Genomic DNA, 6,370 nt, shown 5'->3' on the forward strand with positions numbered 1-6,370 from the left:
GCATATTATTGTTTTAATTAGTACATTCCTAATGAGTAATAATGTTGAATATCTTTTCATGTGCTTATGAGACATTTGTATATATTTCTTTGGTGCAGTGTTTGTTATCTCTTGACCTTTTTTTATTCAGTTGTTTATCTTTTTTATTTTTAGAAGTTAGGGTGCTTAAAAGATTCCAAACATAGATTGTATTCTTGATATATGTTTCCAAATATCGTCTGTCTCATAGTTGGTTGATTGTATTCTTGTTTACTTAATGATATCCTTTGAAGTACAAGTTTTGAACTTTGATGAGGCCCAATTTATCAATATTTTTTGTGACCCATATTTTGGGTATTATACCGAAGAAATCTCTGCATAAGATACAGTCTGCTCATATCTTTCCTTCTGAACATTTTTTTGGTTTCGTTTTAAAATTTAAGACTGTAATTCATTTTGAATTAATTTGTCTTTCTGTTTTCAGGTTCCCTGTTCCCACATTTATTCAGCTACATTCTGTAGTCAACAAGTAGTAATCATTTGAAATATTTAGTGAGTTTGTATTATTTTTTTAAAAATGTATTTAGTACAGGCTGTATAGGGTCTCACTACATAGCTCATACTCACAGTGATCCTCCTGTTTTCAGCCTCCCAAGCACTGGGATTACAGGTGTGTGCCACCACACCCAGGCTCAGTCCCTGTCTCAGCATGCCCAGGAGGTGGTGCCAGCACAGCAAGCTGGGGATGGCACCCTGGTCCCTGGAGCCTGCCTAAGTAGGCACTTTAGTCTGCTAGGTATCTGCCTGGCTTCATATTAGATTTAAAATTAAAACTTTACAACAGCTCTCCATTTCGTTCTGATATTTAAAGCCCTATAATATCTTGATCATTCTAACATTTTTAAGTTATTTGATTTGCCTTTTTAAACTGCATGCTTCATTCCATGACAGGCTTTTATGCTGTTTCTCAGTGAGTCTAAGAATATTGCCACAAGATGTTTTCTGCAAGGTCGTTCCCATTGTTAGAACTGTTTTGTCACCTCATAGGTGACTTCCCCAAATATTCTACATAAATTAGCATCCGATGTCATTTATCTTCTGCCCCTTGTTATCTCTCAATGTAGATATATTTTTATTTGTTTATATATTGCCTGCTATTCCACTATCATGAAGGAAAATAAGAGAAAGTAATATAGAAATTGCTTTATTTCTATAGATAATTATTTTATGATGAAGTATAAAATTTTATTAATGTTTATCTGAGAATCATATTGATGATGTAATAATTATTCAATAGTTACAATGAGAGATAGTTTCTCCTATTTCCACTTACAATAATTTATTTGTAACTGTTTTTATGGGAGTTATCACTTGATTATCAATATCTTCTTGAAATAAAGCTGTCTCTCCCATTTAGCTCAAAATCTGAGTAAATGGATTATAAACTACTAGGGACAATAGCTTTATCTTATCTATATTTATATTTCCCAGAAATGTATTACATAAACTTTTGTTCATTAAATAGCAAGAAACTTGGCCAATATGCCAAAACCTGAAATAGTTATTTGGAAATTATGTTGGTTGAACAATATTAATGAAGGTGCTGCTGACCTTATGTTTATAAACTCTAGGAGTATATGTGCTATATCTGAAATATTTGAATTAGGCAAATGAAAATATTACAGTGCTTATTTTGGTAATATACAGGTATTTGCATGGCTATGTCCAAAAGAAATAAATGTTTAGGAAAGCACGTGGTACAAACCATCTTGAAAAATACTCTATTTTTAACTCTATATGACTTTATTTGTTGCTTATGGAATGAATGTGAACTGAGATAAAAATTCATATGTGTACATATATGGTTATGTGTTTATAAGGAAGCCTAGTAATATGGAATTTTAATTTCATTCCAATCAAATGTTTGTATAACAGCCACAATGATATTGATGAAGTAGTAAAGGGGAGCTCTCCTATGGAGCCCAATGAAGAAGTTTCCATAGTACTGTTACTGTTTTAATTCATAGATTCGAAGTCTGAGTGTATGTCTCTAAGCACAAAAATGTTACCGCTTTCTGTGTAAGAAGCATTTCCATGAGACAGCTGAGTGATCTAAAGCGCCTGCCTAGGCAAGCACAGGCAAACACAGGGATTGCAGTTTGATCCCAGACATCACATGCCGCGCCAGCCACACCCTCAGGGTAGGCTGAGCCAGCCACACACACACACACAAAAGAAGCATTTCTAATAAAATTGCTGTCTCAGTTTAATCATTTATAGAAAACCACATATATACTTTATATATATGTATATATGAAATATAGTTTCATATAATATATATGTGTCACTTATCCCATGCCAGGCATGTAGAAGTTCTTTTTTTTATGAATTCAGGACGGGGTCTACAGGGTATACAAGGTCTCACTGCGTAGATCGGACTCATAGCGATTCTTCTGTTTTCAGTCTTCCAAGCTCTGGGATTTCAGGCGCCTGCCACCATGCCTGGTCTCAGTGCAGTCTCAGCGTACCCCAGGGGCAGGGCCGGCACAGCACACTGGGGATCGAACCTCATCCCTGCGCTGTGCCTAAGCAGGTGCTTTAGTCCACTAAACTATCTGGCTGGCCCTGTAGCAGTTCTTCTGACTGTAAACCTAAGCCAATTAAATGATATCAATCAAAGTATGAAATTTAAACATTCCTTGATTCAATTTCTAAATGATGTTCATATAATTGGTCAAAAACTTCGGTGGTTGATTTTGAATAGTGGGACATGACTTAATGTAATTTGAATGTTATTAAAAATTTTGTGTTAACTATAATCCAGTTTTAAGTGGTTTTTTTTTTTTTTTTCAGAACCAGGGATTGAACTCAGACCCTTGCACTTGCCAGGGAAGCGCTTATGCCACTGAGCCATCTCTCTGGCCCCCAAGTTGTCTAACATTTAATGAAGGAATGATATGATTAAAAGAGGGAAGTATGTGTAGCATTTTATTATGGATTCACTAAACAGATTGTAGTTTTGGTCACTTTCCTTAAAGTTATGTGATGTGCGTGTGTTTGGTGTATTCAGAAAGGAAATAATTACCTTTTCCATGTTGCATTGTTCAGAATTTGCATTTATAGCTCTTGAGAAGTTTCAGTCAGAAAAAAAATCATATGCCATCATCCAATATTTCTTCCTTTAAATCATATAGAAAGATTTCATTTTAGGTTATCTTCAATACCTAAGAAAAAACAGTACAGCTTGAAGAGGTATCTCAAAATCAATTTAATTTCTGTGAATGAAAGGAATGAAAAGAAAAAAAAAGAGGCAGCAGATCTTGAGAGAACCAGACTGTTGATTCAAGGGTATCAGTGGTATCAGTGGTTTGATCTCACATTAAACATTTTAAAGTTTTAAGATCTTAGAGATTTCCTTGGAAGCTCTTGAAGGATTCTACTGAATGTCTTCAAAAATTGCTCTTTGTTTTATTGTGCCAGTGTGTATAATTTTTATCTAGACTACTTGGATTAGAAGCCATGCCTTACAGTGTTGAACTTTTGGAGAGGTCCATTTATTTAAATCCTTATGATTGATGAAGATATAGGGGTCAAATATTTGTCAGTATTTATATAGGTAATATAATTACATTTTTCAAAACTTTGTAGAAAATTAAAGTAATCCCTTGAACAGAGCCAATCCCAGTGAACAAACATAGTAGAATAAATACTCCCATAAGTTACCATATGAAACCCATAGTCTATTTTACCAGCTTACCTTTAAAACATTTAAAGAGTTAATACTGTCCTTAAGGGTTCTAGTGTTTTATATTTGTGAAAACCTTAATAATTTCAGAGTTGTAAAATTTGTGTTTAGTAAATTACGAAATCAAGGCTGGGGTAGCAAAACAGGAAAGAAAAGAAAAAAAGGAGACAGCAGATCTTGAGAGAACCATACCATTGATTCATCAGTTTCTGCAGAATCTAGTGATGGGAGAAGTGTGAGAAGAATAATTTAAAAAGACATTGAAATAGTACTCACTCTTTTTAACTCATATGTATTGCTTTAATGCTTTCAGGACCATACTAGACTGAAACAAAGGAAGAAGAAAAACTATAACTTGGTGCAATATACAATTATCACATAGTGATACTTCATTCTTTAGTTGCAAGGTACAATTCCTGCCTTATGAGCTCTATAACCAGTCATACTTCGATGATATTAGCTTTATATATTTGCCTGCAAATATTCAGCTAGATGGACTTTACTGGCTTCACTGTTATTGAGAATAATAATACCGGTTAACAAGGGTGTTGAGGCCCACTATCTGTGGTACCAATCTATTGTAGAGGGGGAGAGGGGGGTGCAGAGGAGAGAGAGAGAGAGAGAGAGAGAGAGAGAGAGAGAGAGAGAGAGAGAGAGATTTTAGAGATATGGTAGAAAACTTTTTTTTCTTTTCCAGAACCGGTGATTGAACTCAGGCCCTTGTGCTTGCCAGGGAAGTGCTTATTCCACTGAGCCATTTCCCCAGCCCCATATGGTAGAAAGCTTGGTACTGTTGCAGACTACTGACTCTACTCACCGCCACACGTGAAAACACCCTGGGGTTTTGAGCTAATCAGCCATTTCTGTTCTAATAGAACAGCAGGGAAGACACAAAATAATACTAAAACATTTCAAAACAACATTGTCCACTTGGCAGGCATCAAAGCTAAAATAGGAAACATTTCTTCAATTTTTACTTGAAAACTGCTGTTCCAGAATATTAAGAAGTAAAAATCTTAGTGGAATATGGGTCAGAAGGAAGAGGGAGCTAATGACATTACAGCAGGGCATTTGTCAGCCTCACTCTCTAGAACATAACCCATTAAGATGCTTTTTGATCACGTGAAAGTGCAAAAGGAAGTTCTGGTGAATAGGAAAAGCCAGGGCCCTGATGTGTCCAACCCTTTGGGAGAAGTTATCACCAATTAGACGAAGATCATACAATCGCTTGGAACTGAATGAATGCAGAAGATTAAATAGAAATGATTGAGAATTTGCCTAAAGTCTAGCTTATAACTATTAATACTTATAGATTACTATAAGAAGAACATAGCTACTGTGAATATAAGAGCTAAATTTTCAGATAACTAAATCTTTGCATCACAGCTGCCAAAGTGTTTTTGCTAATTTCAGAGGATGATGACTGACTGGATTTATAGCCATAGTGCAATCTCATGGATTGTACAGTACCCACTAGTAAAAAACCTAGAGGATTGTCATTCATTCAATACTTGTCATTGATTTGAATATTGTTTACAAGGATAATACCAATGCGTTCTATTCTAAAATAATACATTTATTATACATTTTTAATAGACATAATAGAGTATCTGTAGTTTGAGTCATTTTCCTAATTTGAACAAAGGTCCTAGCATAGCACTAATTGATTCTCCTTTTCAATGGATTTGTGAAGTGTATATGAGGTGTCTTGGGAAAGGAGAAATAAAAATAAATGCATATTTATATTTGGAGATATTGTACGTATGATACAACTTCTGTCTCATTGCTAAAGAAGTGCTCTATTTGCCTTGATATTGACAGTATGTCTGGAACCAAAGTGACAAATTATGTGGAAACTGAAACTATTCATGAAGCAAAAATAGTAGGAGAGGTAAATAACGTGGCAAACCTACAACTAGCTTTAAAATGCTAGAATCATTTATGTGAAATTTGCTGTATTTGGCTTTCAAAAATTGCTGATTTCTATGTGTCAGTATACACAGCAAAGTTAATATGTATTTCTTTATTTATTTATTTGTGTGTGTGTGTGGGGGTGTGTGTGTGTGTGTGTGTGGCCAGCTCAGCCCACCAGGGGGCGGGGCTGGCTGGCATGTGGTGCTGGGGGATTGAACAGCGGTCCCTGTGCTTTGGTAAGCTTGTTCTAAGTAGGTGCTTTAGACCACTGAGCCATCTCACCAGCCCTAACATGTATTTTTTTCAAAGGACAGGCTGTATAAAATAGTGATTAAGAACATAGAATCTGAAACCAGATAATCTGGATCTAAATCCCCTCTTCTTTACTTACTACATTACATAACCTCAGGAAAATTGCTGAAACCTTTCTACTCCTCAGTTTCTTCAAATGCAAAATAAGTTGATAATACTAGAACACACCTCACAGGACTACTGTGAAAATTAGCTGAATTCATTATATAAAACTTATTTTAAACAAGTTAACCTTCAAGTACAATACGATTTTACCACTGCAGTTGCTGCTACTACTATTACTAAACAATAGTAAGATGATGGAGTTTATATTTTGTTAAAGTTCTTGAGACCCAGTCCTAGCCCAGGTCCGGTGAGTGTGCGGAGAGTTTCCTGCTACCCTGCGCCAGCGGGACCAGTCCCAGCCCAGGCGCAGAGTGG

At 35.5% G+C, this 6,370-nt stretch overlaps 1 pseudogene; it reads left to right on the forward strand.

Moving 5' to 3' along the window:
- Window positions 1-5,546: 5,546 nt before the first annotated feature.
- LOC101561642 overlaps window positions 5,547-6,370 on the forward strand; it is a 19,026-nt pseudogene continuing 18,202 nt past the window's right edge.

Source organism: Octodon degus, unplaced genomic scaffold (assembly GCF_000260255.1).
Source record: "Octodon degus isolate 3935 unplaced genomic scaffold, OctDeg1.0 scaffold00041, whole genome shotgun sequence".
Lineage (NCBI taxonomy): Eukaryota > Metazoa > Chordata > Mammalia > Rodentia > Octodontidae > Octodon > Octodon degus.